Source organism: Callospermophilus lateralis, chromosome 11 (genome assembly GCF_048772815.1).
Source record: "Callospermophilus lateralis isolate mCalLat2 chromosome 11, mCalLat2.hap1, whole genome shotgun sequence".
Lineage (NCBI taxonomy): Eukaryota > Metazoa > Chordata > Mammalia > Rodentia > Sciuridae > Callospermophilus > Callospermophilus lateralis.
In genome coordinates this window covers 85,752,269-85,769,538 of record NC_135315.1, presented here as the reverse complement: position 1 = coordinate 85,769,538, position 17,270 = coordinate 85,752,269, and the positions used below count along the sequence as shown (strand labels likewise).

The 17,270-nt window shown below is 31.2% G+C and overlaps 1 non-coding gene across 1 annotated transcript; it reads left to right on the top strand.

Moving 5' to 3' along the window:
- The first annotated feature begins 3,441 nt into the window (after positions 1–3,441).
- Positions 3,442–3,548, top strand: LOC143386473 (U6 spliceosomal RNA). Its single transcript, XR_013089586.2, has one exon. It is a non-coding gene; the product is annotated as a U6 spliceosomal RNA (small nuclear RNA).
- The last annotated feature ends 13,722 nt before the right edge of the window (positions 3,549–17,270 follow it).

Sequence of the window (17,270 nt, the reverse complement as noted above, 5' to 3'; positions counted from 1 at the left end):
CAAAATCACAGTTGGAGACACACTTTTGGAATTTTTCTTCCTACTACAATATTATATTCTTCTGGATTATAGTCTCTGTTTTCCTAAAACTGGAATTATGAATTCTTCTTAGGGACACAATATTATCTTCTACTAATTTTAAAACTGTGTCTTTTGGGGTCAATTAGGCCAAAAAGGAGTAATTTGTGTTGGCCAACGTAATAAAAGAATATAGCCATAACTGGGAGATGATGGAATCACAGGTTTCTGCCTGGTTCTCACTATCCAAGTTGCAACCAAAAGACCAAACCCTTTGGAGATGATGATCTCAATCACACTACCAAATAAACCAGAGGAGCCAAATTGATAGCTGAAGATGAGCCCCTTCTACTGTGTTTTCTAAGCAAAGTTGATTGGCTAGTCTCTTGAAGGAAAATCTGATCAGAAACTACTTCATGGTGATTAAGTGGGGTGACTACTACACTTAGGGGAATGTAGACCATATATAACCAAGATTATATTGAAGGTCATGATAAAAATATCTAAATGACACATGGAAGAGATAGAATTTGGCAAGGTTCTGTCTGTGTGATCATTTCATTTCCTCAATGTCTTCTTGTCTAGTCTCTCTTTGGAATTCCAAGTTCATATTCCCACACACTATTGAACTTGAATTAAATAGTATATTATTGGGCACCAAATTCATAACTTCCTAATTCAACATGCAGTGCTCCCATTTAATCTGGGATCTCTGCCTCCCTGTACATTTAATCGTATTGAGTCAAAAATATGAAAAGGAAGGCAGCTGAGTGTCCTTTTGTCCTAAATTCTCTCTTCCATGGACAATTTTGAGTTGAATTTACCCATATAACCCACAAAGTAATTCGATGTTTTGCTCTATACGTGATTGTAATATGTCTTTGCTTGCCTCGTTTGCTTTATTTTTTTCTTATTGTTGTTTTTACTTTCCCTTCTATCATCTCTGCCCAGTATGTGTCCACTCCAAAATCAGGGCCACTATTCTAATCTGTTTTGAGTTCAAGAAAACCACATTGTTTTTTTTTCCAAGATTGATAAAATTGAAACACATCGCAAACATTCAATCAAGAATTTTACAACACAGACACAGACTATTATAATAAAAGGAAAGTATTCTCCAGAGAAACAGAACCAATAGGTTTGTACATTTATAGAAATATATTTATTTTTGAGAATTGGCTCATGTGATAATGGAGAATGGCAAGTCTAAAATCTGCTGTGGGAGCATGCAGGCTGGTGAGGGAGAAAGTCTACCAAGGCCATCTGAGGCAGAACTTCTTCATGACCAAGGACATTCAATCTTTTGTTCTTTTGAACCTTCAACTGATGTGGTCTGCTCACATTGTGGAAGGCAGACTGCTTTACTGGGTCCACTAATTAAAATGCTAACTTCAGCTAAATATACTCTTGCAAAAAAAAAATCTTGAAGAATATTTGAATACATGCAAAAGAAATCTCGGTGCTGAAGAACTCCCATATCAGTATAACATGATGTGTTTTGTTAAAATAAAAATGTATGTCATGAAACTTAGGGACAAGTTGACATACTTTTAAAGTGAGATGATTTTGTAATATGTAAAAGAAATCAAGTATATTATTTATTTAGATATGATTCAAAATTATATTTAAATATCTTCTCACAATTTGAATGCATTTTTCTTCTGAAAGCAAGTGATATTCTAATCATTCCTCAATAAATACATTAAATTTAACATTACTATTTTTTTCATAGGAGGTAAAAGTCCATATATATGATAACATAGTATAATCACATGAAAATTTAAGGAAACATTTATTGTAAGGGTTAATTTACATACTCACATGTTTTACATGTGAGGTAAGAGGTAGGAAGGATTTTTCTGATAATGTATCCTGTGAAATAGATTGGAAATTCTGACACCTAAAAGATTGTGTTCAACAAGGTCAATTTTCTCATTTGTAAAAGAGAGGTCCTTAGTTGTGCACTATTGGTTTATTTATTCATTTATTTATTATGAAGATTAAGAAAGATCCTCTACAAAAGCTGTAGGCAAAGTCCTGATCACAATTTGCATTGAATCAATGCAGGCTGTCATTTAACAGTGAAACACAGCTGTTGATGATGTGGTATCAATCTATAGAAGATGATGTTGTTTCAATCTATAGAAGATGATGTTGTTTCAATCTATAGAAGAGATCTTGAACTATGAGTGTATTTCAAAGGAAAACCCGTTATTTTCTCAATTTTTCTGAACTGGAAAACTGGTATCTTCAAGTTATCCTTTTTCTGGCAAGGGTAGAGACACAATCTCCAAGGTAACTAAGTCCCAAAACATATCACAGTTTAGAAACAGAAATCTATACTTAAATTTTTACTAAGAAGCAAAGAGGTCATTGGTAACAAATTGCAGCTCAGTAGCAATATGCTATGTGTAGTCAACCTTCTAGTCACCCAGTCTTCAGGGTTAATTGCCAATTACTACTGAATTCATATGACCAGCAATGGTGTTCAATTTAAGTAAAACTTAAGTCATGAAGAACTGTTCTGGTTTTTTTGGAAGCTTCAGTGTCTTAAATTAACAATATAGCTCATTGAATTTTACTTTCATCATTTTCTGCCAAAACTTAAAATGACAATTATAAAATGGAATACTGTTCAATAATATTTGATAAAATAGAGTGACTACATACTCATTTCAGACATGAAATTAGTTAGAATGATGTTTAGATTATTCAGAAATAATTTCTAGTTGGGTGAAATAGTTGTATTAGCTGGTTCTCTGAATTATTTGATACTATCTTTGAATAAAGCAAATGCATAATTCTGTCTATTAGGACTACAAAAATAAATGTTTTTTTTCCTTCTCTTTATAATCTCTGAAATAAAATTTAATGCCAATGTGTTGTATCCAGAGTTCCATCATGGATCTGGGGTTATAAATTCATATAGTATATAATGGAAAGTATATTTTTGTGTGTTTTTCAAGAAGTTTCAACTACTGTAAACCAAGTGTTTTTAAATAGTTGAAAATTAATTATATAGTATGGAATTTATACTATTTTTCTGATTTCAAAGAATTTATTTTTCAAGTGTTTAAAAATCTAGCATATCCTTCAGTTTCTAACTTGTCCAAGAATGTTATGCTAGCAAACAATGCATCAAAGTTTAGAGCAAAAAAAGTATTCAAAAGTCAATGTCATGAAATCAGATAAGATACATTGTTTATTTTTATCAGCCAAAAATATCTGAGTGTAAATTTAATGCAACTCAAGCAACATCAAGCTATATCACATTATTTGTGTATCATTACTAATAATAATTTTACAGATTGGAAAATAATATTAGCTTTTGAGCATAAAAAAACCTAACTTTTTTCCACAGGATTTGCATGGATTGAGCAGAATATTTAACTGCTTAAAACACCTTTAACAAAAGTTCAACAGCTGCTTAATTCAGAAGCATATATACTAAAATTGGAGTGACACAGAGAAGACTAGCATGGTCCCCACACACAGATGACACACAAATTCGTGAAGTGTTCCCTATTTAAAAAAAGAAAAAGAAAAGAAAAGTTCAATAAAAACAATGGAGAAAAAAGGCAAAAGTTTTGGCATTTGTAAAATATAATAGTTGTCCATATATGCTATGCATTCATTTAATCCTTGACTAAAGAATTTAGTATTATTCTTTGAATATAAGATGTCCCTCTATAATTCCTGTTAATGCAGGAAGATTCATAGATTGGATTGTGAGAGCTATAATTTAATCAGTCCTTTCTAGTTTGAATGAAATGACTGGGTGGTAAGTGTAAACAGGTGGTGTGTGGTAGGTGGAGGTGGGTCACTGGGCCATGTGACCCTGGAAGGGTGCACATTCCAGAGATCCCTCTCTGACATCTGCCTCTTGACTCTTCCATGAGCTAAGCAACTTTCCATTGCTGGCTTCTTCTCCCATCATGTGCCACTTGAGCAGAACATAGAGCCTTCCATCTAAGGACTGAGATATTTGAAACTATAAACACCAAATAAACTTATCCTCCTCTAAGTTGTTCTTGAGTAGTACTTTGATTACAGTGATGCAAAAGTTAACTAAATCTCGGAGAAAGAAAAATTACTGTATTTTCCCAACATTTGCAGTATTAGCAGCCATCAGATGTGAAGTTTTGAGAGAATTTTGGTAATTTCCAGATATAGAGGCAGAGAGAGATTGTAAAATTAATAAAACCCCTGTTAATCTTTTATAATGTTGCAGTATGATCCTATTTGTAAGGAATATATTTTGCCCAAAGGAAATCATAAAATAAATGTTTCATCTGATTGTAATAGTTTCCATGACCTGATTAAAGTGTTCTTCAGAATTAGACTATGATTACTCAAGATTTGCTCTAATTTATAGTAAATTTGAATGCACTGTGAATAAAAGAGTCACGAGTCACGTCACATTTGTATCCTTACTAGCTTCATTCTTAGTAAGTAGATAAACATGGATGATATTGGTTGAAAATGGCAGGACAAATCTGGATATCTAGTCATATCTCACGGTTGAAAAGGATGCAGTTTGTTCTTTTCTTTTGCTTGCTTTCTTTTCACATTCAGTGCTGAGGGTTGAACCCACAGCTTCATCTTGCAAAGAATGTGCTCTACCATTGAACTGTACCTCCAGTGCAGTTTTATTGATTTTAGAAGCATCTTTTTAATTTCATGGTAAAGAGTATCATCACTTATTAGTGTTTTAGATGAGGTTTCTGTTTGTTTGATTGTTTTAGAAATTATATTTTAAACTTTATTTTTTTACAAATATTTCTGTCTTCCTATCAAAACTACACTCAGGTTTCATCTCACTATAGTCAGGATAGCCATTATCAAGAACCTGAATAATAATAAATGCTGATAAGGATATAAGGGTAAAGGGTTCATTCTTACATTGCTGGTGGGACTGAATATTAATTAGTACACTCTCTATGAAAAGCAGTGTGGAGATTCCTAAAAAAAAAAAATAGGAGTGGAACTACCATAAGACGCAGCTATCCTATGCCTTGGTAATACCAAGAGAGCTTACCCAAATGAGATTAAATCACCATACTACAGAGATATAGCTACTTCAATGCTTATGGCAGCATAATTCACACTAGCTAAATTATGGAATCAGCTCAGATGCCCATTAATAGATGATGGGACAAAAAAATATATCTTAGTTATACATAATGTAATTTTACTCTACTGTAAAGAAGAATGAAATAATGGCATTTGCTTGTAAATGAATGGAAACAGAGAAAATCTGTCTAAGTCAAAGTAGTGACACAGAAAATCAAGAGTCAAATGTTTTGTCTCATCTGTGGAACCTAGAGGAAAATATAGAAAAAAGGCACTGGGAAAGGGGACAGGATATCATAAAGATACAGAAGAGATTAATGGAGTAGAAGAAGGAGGGTGAGAGGAAGTTAGGAAAGAAATGAAATGGGAAGAAATAGAAATTAATTTAACAAAATCATGTTATAGACATATATAAATACATTAAATGGAATTAAATAAATAAATAAAGGAGTGAAAGGAAGATCAATAGAGTAAAAGAGGAATTAAAGTGAGAGGGAGGAGGAGAGGGAAAGGGGGATAATAGAAATTAAATTCACATTTCTTGTATGTATTGTGTTTTCAAAATGAAACCAAATAATACTTGCTCTAATAAAAAACAATTAAAAGTAGGAAAGAAGTCAGTATGATTTGTCTTTATGGGGTATAAAGATTAAAGATTTATTAGAAAACCAATTATTTCAGAACCCAAATCATTTTTCTTATAACCTTATAGTGATTACAAATAATATTATTAAAACCATCGCATGCAATTTACACATGCAATATAGTCCTTACCAAACCCTCAGTAAAAACAAAAATTGCATTTTATATAAACTATTTCAAATATATGGAAAATAGAAAATGCTTGAAAGCTCAATCCAAGAAGATATCATTTGCATGATTTTCTGATTTGTACATTAGCTGTTCCCTCAAAACTCACGTGTGAGAGAGTGGAGGAATATCCAGTGGTAAAATGAGCAGATTATGAGAGCTATAACCTAATCAGTGGATTAATTCATCATGAGTTAATAATTTGAATGTAATAATGGGTGCTGACTTTAGGCAGGATGTCAGTGAGTGTGTGCTGGGACTTTCCTTCACAAGTAATTTTATGATATCCAAACAAGACACCCACACACATAACTCTTTGCAAGATAGTTTCACTTATAAAAACAGAGACAAATGACTTTAGACAAAGCCTTAGGAAATCGGTTTTACCAATGTTTTCAGGAATTAATGTTACTTAATTAAATAAGTAGGTTTAATTTTATAATTTTTGGATAATTAACATAAATAAATATATTTATAAGTTCACATACTAACAGATTAAAAATAAAACAATACGATATTTTGACAGTAATACAAAATAATTCTCAAATAATAGTAACAATTCTGGATAAATGAAACAATGGTAAAATAAAGTGCAAAGAAATACATTTATTTACTTATTTAGTGAAAATCAACTTTTGAAAAAAAAAAGTATAAACCAGTAAGTTAAATTGATATGAATGCTTATATTAATTGATGGAATGGAAAAACCTCTGGAAACAATGAAACCTGGGAATTCAAATAAAGAGAGATAAGTTGCAATAGGCAAGAAATATTTTAGATTTAATAAATATTCATTGAGAAAAGAAAACAATTAGGTGAGCACAATAATGGAAAAAATAACTCTACCTGGATTAGCACAATAAACATAAATGAAAACTCTTGTAAATGAAAATCTATTAGGATCATCTTTTAATCAGATTGGGAAATTTACCAAAGCAAAACAAGAGGTCCTGTTATTAATACATTGATACAATATTGTAAACAAAGTATAAAAGCAGAGAATAAACTCTATAATTAACAGAATCTTAAGAATTAGAATATACAATTTATTTTAGAAAATTATTAAAATAAAACAAACAACCCTACTAAACTGACAAATGATTTGGTTTAAAAAAGCATAGTAAATAAAAACACTGCATACTCTTCCCCAGAGAAGGATAATGGAAAAGACATGAACAAATGATACTTCATAAAAAGTATTATCTATATCAATAGCCATAAACTTCTGGTAGACAATGTTATGGCATTCACAAAATTTGAACTGTATTTTGTCCCTCTTTTATTTTTGTATAATAATTTCAATTCTAAAAATTTGTATTAAAAGAATACACATATGAAAATACATATATGTATGTATAAATATTCATATATAGAGAGAGCATATCTATGGTAGTTTTGTTTTAAAATATCTGAAAATAGCATTAATTTTTATGAATTATGAGAATAGTTAAAATATTCAATCTAAATGATAGGTAAGTGACAGTGATAGTCAACATCACTTGATATATTGTAGCATCTTCAAGAGACACACACACACACACACACACACACACCTATATATTTATATATAGGTGTGTGTAAAATATATTATATATACACACATATACAATATACAACATTTCAGGAATAAAATCCAGTAAAATATGAAAACAGGTTACCACTGAGAAGTAAGGGTGTTCAGGAATTTAGAAGATTAATTTATACAAGAAATTCCAGTTTCTAATATACCTACTTCTACATTGTTGGAATATTTATAATAAAATAGCATTTATATGCCAATTTTTAATTAATTTATCCCTGCATTAACTACACCATCACTTAACTATATGTTTCAATCTATTAACTATATAACTGTATTAACCCTGTGTTTGGCCAACTTTAATATTAGCCAAGCTTGTAATTGTTTTAGCAGAATTAATATGGGAAGATATCAATGGCCTATTTTGAGGAATATTTTATTTAAATCACATAGAATTGTCATTTATTTTTATGTAAAGATTTACAAGAATGCAATTAATGAGAATGCATGGGAATCCTACTGAGCTTTTCTAGGGAAATTTGTCCTCATTTCAATATCAATAATACTTACGTTTCTCCCTAATAAAATTTCTGTAGATATGGTTACTATATTAGTGTTATATAAATGTTGGAGATATATAGAAGAATTGTGTTTAGATAAGGCCATATTTTAGCATGAATTCTTTTCAGATCCATGAATTTGTATATGAATTTTTATGTAATTACACAGCAATTTATAGACAAACTTGTATTCTACAAGAAAGTAGGAAAAAATCTTTTTTTGTGTGTGTGTCTTTTGCCAAAAGCTTATTATTTTTAATTTATATATATCTAGATATATTTAACAAAAGTGACATTTTGGAATCTATTTTACTTTTACTTTTTTGTAGTTTGTTCCCCCTACCTCAACAAAGGAAAACAATATCAATTCTTTTCAAACATATAAAATGAAAAAATTTTGAAAAGTATATATAACCTCAACACATAAAGAAACTCATATATAATTACACATCATTTGTCTTGAATTTAGGTAGCATATATTTAATGTTGAATATATGCAACTGCAAACCTACAAGATACCATATAAATATATTCCCATGCAATACATACAGATATACACCAACACGTACATAAACACAGACGAAAGTATGTATTTGAGAAACATCTTTATATTTATGTTTAGAAAATTGCCATCATCTTGCATATAATATTGGGTGCCTAAAGTTATTTGAGTTTGCAATGAACTTTATTTTTGTTTCTGTTTATCAGATATATTTTATGAGATCATTATTGGTGGGTGTATTTCCTCCTACATTACTGCATATTTAAATTAAATTGAAATTTACACAAGTACAAATAATATTATGATGGGAATAATTGTAAATCTCTCATGATGAAATTTTGAACCAAAGCTTTAACTTATTTAGTAATTTAGTAAAGAAAAGGCTGAATAGCCTTCATGCTTTGTTAATTCCTAGGGGTTTTATGTTTTGTGAGACTCATGAATGAATTATGTTTATGGAGTATACACTTACTGGTTGTGGTGGTGTCAAGAAAAGCTCCTGATTGTTTTAATAATAAGAACTCATCAAACTCCGTAATGTGTAGCGATAAAATACCTATCCCTGCCAAGTAATCATCTTAGGTTTTGTAAATAAACATCCCACCCAGAAACTTAGAATAGAATGTATTGACTCCTTTTTACTTAAGTAAAAAAAAAAAAAAAAAAAAAAAAACCAAAACACCTTTTGTTCTAAATTTATTACCAGCATGGTTTAAATGTTCAGAATTAATGAATGTGGAGCAATAATTTCAATGGAAAAACTTCAGCTGTTTCTTTTTTTGGGGTGAAGTTGAAAATCTGTTGGAATTTGAGATTTTCTACCTGAAAAGAACGTGATCATTAACAAGATTTTTATTTATAAACTTACAGAAAATTTATAGAACTTCTTTGTCATAGACTTCTAGGCAAATGTTATTTTTCTAATTTTTATGCTGTATGCAGTAATACTAAACTGTATTTGCTTTCAAAAAATACTAAATTGTTCATGAAATATACTTTCTATCACATGAAAATGTATTTGACTATAAATATAGTGCTTTTTTGGTTGTATTTTTAATTTATTTGTTTTTGGTTGTAGTTGGACACAATTCTGTTCTTTTCTTTAGTTACTTTTATGTGGGGCCGAGGATTGAACCCAGCACCTCCTTCGTTCTACCACTGAGTCACTACCCCAGTCCCTAAAAGGTAGTTTTAATCATGGTATTTGACAGGAATTTTCTCGATGTGTATATTTTGTATTAAAGTTATAATATGTTCTTAAAATAAAATGGAATTTTGCTTGATTTTATAAAATATAGAAATATTTTATGTCCATTTCATTTCGGTTAAAATGTAGTATAAATATGCATATAAAATAACATTTCTTAAAAAGCTTTGATATAAAAATACATCTGGACCTGAGAGTTTTGAATAAGGAATTATGAAAAGCAATTATCTTCAATTTGTTTTTCTTAATTGTTTTTCCTTGATTTGCATCTCCCTCACTCCCTGCTTCTTTCTTTTTTTCCCTTCGTGTCATTTGCCAAAAGCTTATTATTTTTAATTTGTATATATCTAGATATATTTTTTAAAAATAATATTTTTGAATTTATTTGACTTTTATCTTTTTGTAGTTTGTTTCCCTTACCTCAACAAAGGGAAAAAATATCAATTCTTTTCAAACTTATAAAATGAACATGTTTTGTGCAGTAACCACTTTTGTAATACTATCTTAAATTTTCCCTCTGTATTCAATTCCCTTCATTCTTTTTGCATGCCTAATTTCTTACAGTTTGCTATTTTACAATTTAGCATAAACCCATTGGAATGAAAAAATATATAAATGAAAATAAATAGTTTTATATATATTTTGAGAATTTGAAGAAAATTTTGCTCATTTCACCATTTCACATGCCTTACAATGAATTATAATTAGTGCACACAATTTATAATGAATTTTATTTGCAATTTTATTTAAAACCTCATCTTCATAATTTATAAACTGTATGAAGAATAGATCAAAATAAGCCCTCATGCATCCATTAAAACCTTATCTACCTGTCTTCACTGTTTAAGAATCATAATATAGCCTCCTCAGTTATAAACACTCCTCTAAAAATTAGTTTGACTAATGTGCACTTTTATTTTGTTTATAAAATTTTATGTGCACCTGCCATTGAAAAATTTGAATGTTCTGACAATATTTACTGAAACTGGAAATTAAACAAAGTAATAAAAATGATTCCCCAGGGAGATATAGCAAGGCAGAGACCACTAAGTAAACATATTTCATCTGAAATTTAACTAAATCTGTTTAGCTAATTTTGCGCAAATTATCCCATTTAAAATAATGTCTATGAAAAGATATTATAACATTTAACAAAGTAATTATTCAGAGACAAAGATCAACACTTTTGCCTTTTCTTTATCTCTTGGTGTAGGAAACATAGTAATAAATTTCTACAAAGAAAAGAGATACAGAATACTTCCTTCACAAGGGTCCTTTTGGCTATCCTTTGAGACCCACTCACTTCCCTTGTTTTTCCTCTCCTTAATGACAAGTACCCATTTGTCTATTCTGCTTTCTATATTTTTGTCATTTTGGGAATTCTGTTAAAACATAAACATATATATAGTCTTCAGATATTTTAGACTAAATTTTACATCTCACTCTTATTCTCCTATGATCAATCTAAGTTGTTGTAATATAAATAGTTCATTTTTAAATTCGTGAGTAGTATTCCATTGTGTTTCCTTACCATGGATTAGATTGATTCCATTTATCACTTTGTTGATGTATTTTTGTTGTTTTTGGTTTTTGGACATTGCTAATAGAGCTTATATGGACATTTGTGTACAGATTTTCATGAGAACCTAATTTCTTATTTCTCTGTAATAATATTCAAAATTTGTTGTAATTACTGAAGATGAACTATAAATATTATGTGTATAATACTACAATTTTCACCAAGTATAGAGTAATATTCACAGGGAATTTATTCCTAGAGGCCTAGTGATGACTTATATATTAGAGAGTATCAATTCTAATGCATACTATGAGTTTCTGTATATATTTGAACCTCTTATAAAGTTGAATTTATAAATTTGGCACAGGAAGCAATTTATAATTATAACTAATAATAAAATAGACCAGTTATTACAATACACAGTAAAAATAGTTATGTGACTGTGGTCTCTATTTTTCTGTCACCTCTAAATATATTGCACTATACTCACCCTTTTTCTTATGATTATGTGAAATAATATCTAAAGGAAGAAATCGATAAGATTCCATTTAGCATATCTGAATTTCCATCATTTTTATGTTTGCATTTTGAAGCCATTGTTAAGTAAAATAAGAATTATTTAATCACAAGCATTGTAAGGCCACAACAGTAGAACTGATGACTGACAAAACTATTAAACATCTTAGAGATAGATAGTGTATACATTGTGGATATCCTAAACAAAGGAATGGTTTATATCCCATCTGAGGCAGAGTGGAAAAATATGAAATTTAATAATACTACTCAGAAATGTACACAATTTAAACATTCAGAATTACTTTGGTAATTTTTCATTTAATATTTTGACCTCAGTTGGCTGAAACCACAGAAATTGAAATGTAAATAAAGATACCATTGTATACTAAGTAGAATACATGCACATGTTTATCTAAAAGCCTATACAAGAATGTTAATTGCAGTAGTATTCAAAGTAGGCAGAAACTAAAAAACAGCACAAAGTTTTGTTTGTGCTGCAAAATTTATCTTTGCTGAGAGAATTCAGGATAGTTTTATTCATCAAAGACACTGATTACAAAGGAAGGCAAAAACAGTACTTCAGGAACTTTAATGATATTCTGCTTCTTCTTGAGTGTTGTTTGCACTCATTGTCTGATAACTTATGCACCTCTGAAAATTGTACTAAAACCAAGTTTCAGCCCTTTCCTCTGGTGTGTGCTTGCCACCATAAAGTGTTGCTCTCTACATTATCAAGTAATAGCCCCACTTTTCTTTAGCAGTGAGTTATAGGTTTCCTGACACAGATGGCTTTGAGTTCAAATTCCCAGATCATCTTTCACCATTTGCATTTTCTTTCTCCCTCAAGACATTGCCACTTTGTAACATCTCAGTGCCTTAGTCTAGTGCTCATTAAAAAGCCTTCTCTCCAGAGTTTAGGAACATATATCCAAAGGACAACTGCAATTATTGACATGATGTGGCTTCTTTCAGTCTAGATATCTATTGAAGGACAGTGACTGTTGTTTCATCCAGTGTTGCTGGTCCCCTCACAGGTTAGAGGGGTGAGAAGGATTTTTTTCCTAAATGATTTTGGAGACTTCCTTTTCTGGACATTTTCAAGAGGAATTCTGATCCATCTTCTCAGCTCTTATAACACACAAAATTATATACAGTACATTGTCTTTCAAATATTGCCTAGCATATTACCCCATTTATCGGGTAAGAGGCATAATGATATATAGTTTACATGTAGAATCTAGTGATTATATTAAGCCTATGAATTAATGTTCATATTTGTCTCATTTAACAATAGAAGAGATACAAACAATATTAGATCATTCCCCAAAGAATCAATAATGTCCTCACCTCGCTTCTGTTATTTCATTCTGTATCAAAAAGACCAGCTCTTCCCACCTGCAGTGCCATTTGGTCATGGTTAGTTCTTGTCAGATTGCCCTTCTCGTCTTACTCAGGGATTGCAATGATGAGGTAAAGGGGGAATGTCAATAAGATTCATAGCAATCTCATGGAAGAATATCAGAAAAGCAATTGAAATGCTCAAGTGTCTTTCTAAATTCTAGAGCATCTTGGAGGTGGCTGTACGTTAGAAAGGACAATCCACAATTTCCAAGTGCCTGGGCACTTTTTTAGCTACCATTGTAATTATTCGGTTGATGCAGGTATACCTGGAAATTTCCAATAATTTCTCACAAAGGTTCAAACATAATTTTTTTCTGCCAAACAGTCTATGCTAATGATATAGAGTAAACTTACCAAGGATATGTGGGCATTCCCTGCTCTATAGGCAAAGCAATTTTAAAAATACAGCAATAGTTTCTTAGGCCTCAGGAAGTAATAATAATAAAAAATGATAAATAATAACAACACTAATAGTAATATAGTAATAAGGAGAAAGAGAATGAAAGAAATAATTCTTTGTGTTTTGCACACTTTTAAGCACTTTATATTATTTTTTTTATCTCATGGCATTCTGTATAATAGCATATGAGAGGAGAACTTTTCACATTCATTTTGAATGGATCAAGTACTGGAATGTTAAGGAAGATCAGTTATTTGATATGGGACCCATATGTATTGATGGAATAGAACCTCTGAAATAGTCAAATAAGCATTTTCTCCTTTTAATTGAATACCCACTGTGTTTTGTTACAGTACAGAAAACTGCCTAACATAAAAATGTTCAAAGTGGCAAGCACCATCTTATGATACTATGCATCAAGAAGGTAAAGGTAGTAAGAGGCAGGCTACTTGGGTTGCCTTGAGGGAAATGCTAACATTATCCCAGTTATAACAGAGAAAGGAGCACCATATTATTCATTATGAAAAGATGGCATTTAGGACACCATTACAAATAGCTGTATTTCAACTTTAGCTAATGCAGCCACACTTTAGAGAAACTATATAAATTCTGCTTAGTTAGCACTGTTTGGGATAGATAGACAAATAAATACATTTTCTTTTAACTTTTTTTTAAGGGTCTTACTATGTTGCCAGGGCTGGTGATGAACTTGTAAAATAAACACATTTTAACATTGGCCTGTATATTGTTGTCTTAATGGAAAGAAAAAGAAATTTAAATACTCTGTCAAGATGAAACCAATAAGATTTGCTGACATGATGAGAGAGAAGGAAAATTAATGAAGAGTCCACAATCTTGAAATTGTTGATTGGGTGAGTGATGATACCATTAAGTAAAACAGGAAGCATGAAAGTGGATCAGGACTATTGGAAGGAAGATGATGACTTCAGTTTTTGTTGAATTAAATTGAATCGCTGATGAAACATTTAAAATTGTCTGCCCCATGTAGGGGAAATTGTCTGTTCAGAAAGTGAAACAGATTCTTTATGAGCATAATACCTTTTCTTCCAAAATTTTTTAAGCCATTAGGGAAAATTATGCATATAAAATAAAGTCATAATGCAGTATTTAGGATTCCCATTTGTTATGGATGATGATTTTTTTGGTTTTGTTTTGTTTTTGTTTTTCATTTACCACATATGGAAAATATCCTTGAAGAGGGAAATGACATTTTTATATATTCTGTACATTTTCTAGCTTAACCATTATAAACCAAGTGTCAGAGTGACTGCATGACAGGCTTTCATATTGCATCATTATCTAGAGATGGCTCAGTCCTCTATACCTCAGCCTCATCTGCTTACTCATTATAAATAAAAATGTGAATGAAGCATAAATTCCATATTTTCTCCCCTTTGATTCTTAATTCTCATGAACTGTTTGGGAACTTTTTACAAACTAAAATCCTCATAAATTTGTATCAAAAATTTAGAAAGCATTTAAGTTAATTTGTGTTTTGAGTTATAAAAATAGCTTTTTTTCATTTTTAATTCTGATTTTATGTGACAGAATATGTGAAAATAAATTTCATCATGACTTCTTTTTATATTAATGGCTTAGAAAATTTTCACTACTAAAAAGTAGAAAATGAGCACCTGTATTTTTTCTTTTTTTTTCTTTTGAAGTACTTTTATTTTTTTATTTTTTTTATTGGTTGTTCAAAACATTACAAAGCTCATGACATATCATCGTTCATACATTTGATTCAAGTGGGTTATGAACTCCTACCTTTACCCCAAATACAAATTGCAGAATCACATCGGTTACACATTCACATTTTTACATAATGCCATATTAGTGACTGTTGTATTCTGCTACCTTTCCTATCCTTTACTATCCCCCCTCCCCTCACCTCCCATCTTCCTCTCTACCTCATCTGCTGTTGTTCAGTTCTCTCCCTTGTTTTTCCCCCGATTTCCCCTCACAACCTCTTATATGTAATTTTGTATAACATTGAGGGTCTCCTTCCATTTCCATACAATTTCCCTTCTCTCTCCCTTTCCCTCCCACTACTCATCTCTGTTTAATATTAATCTTTTCCTCATGCTCTTCCTCCCTGCTCTGTTCTTACTTGCTTTTCTTATATCAAAGAAGACATTTGGCATTTGTTTTTTAAGGATTGGCTAGCTTCACTTAGCATAATCTGCTCTAATGCCATCCATTTCCCTGCAAATTCCATGATTTTGTCATTTTTTAGTGCTGCATAATACTCCATTGTGTATAAATGCCACATTTTTTTATCCATTCATCTATTGAAGGGCATCTAGGTTGGTTGCACAGTCTAGCTATTGTGAATTGTGCTGCTATGATCATTGATGTGGTAGTATCCCTATAGTATGCTCTTTTAAGGTCCTCAGGGAATAGTCTAAGAAGGGCGATATCTGGGTCAAATGGTGGTTCCATTCTCAGCTTTCCCAGGAATCTCCATACTTCTTTCCAAATTGGCAGTACCAATTTGCAGTCCCACCAGCAATGTACAAGTGTACCCTTTTCCCCACATCCTCTTGTGGATTGGTCTCTGTGTCCTCTATTCTGTACCATTGGTCCACCTGCCTGTTTTGGTACCAGTACCATGCTGTTTTTGTTACTATTGCTTTGTAGTACAATTTGAAATCTGGTATTGCTATACCTCCAGATTCACACTTCCTCCTAAGAATTGCTTTTGCTATTCTGGGTCTTTTGTTTTTCCATATGAATTTCATGACTACTTTATCTATTTCTACAAGAAATGCCGTTAGGATTTTGATTGGCATCGCATTAAACCTGTAGAGAACTTTGGGTAATATCGCCATTTTGATGATGTTAGTTCTGCCTATCCATGAACAGGGTGTATTTTACAATCTTCTAAGATCTTCTTCTATCTCTCTCTTTAGGGTTCTGTAGTTTTCATTGTATAAATCTTTCACCTCTTTTGTTAGGTTGATTCCCAAGTATTTTATTTTTTTGGAGGATATTGTGAATGGATTGGTATTCCTCATTTCCATTTCAGAAGTTTTGTTGCTGATATAGAGGAATGCCTTTGAATTATTCATGTTGATTTTATATCCTGCCACTTTGCTGAATTCATTTATTAACTCTAGCAGTTTCTTTGTAGAGCCTTTTGGGTCTGTTAGATATATTATCATATCATCCGCAAATAGTGATAATTTAAGTTCTTCCTTTCCTATTTTTATGCCTTTAATTTCTTTTGTCTTTCTAATTGCTCTGGCTAGTATTTCAAGAACTAAATTAAATAGAAGTGGTGAGAGAGGGCATCCCTGTTTTGTTCCAGATTTTTGAGGGAATGCCTTCAGTTTTTCTCGTTTAGGATGATGCTAGCCTGAGGTTTAGCATATATAGCTTTTACAATGTTGAGGTAAGTTCCTGTTATCCCTAGTTTTTCTAGTGTTTTGAACATAAAGGGATGCTGTACTTTGTCGAATGCTTTTTCTGCATCTATCGAGCTGATAATATGGTTCTTATCTTTAAGTCTATGGATGTGGTGAATAACATTTATTGATTTCCATATATTGAACCAGCCTTGCATCCCAGGGATGAATCCTACATGACGATGGTGCACAAGTTTTTTGATATGCTTTTGTATTCGATTCGCCAGGATTTTATTGAGAATTTTTGCATCCAAGTTCATTAGAGATATTGGTCTGTAGTTTTCTTTCTTTAAAGTGTCTTTCTCTGCTTTTGGGAT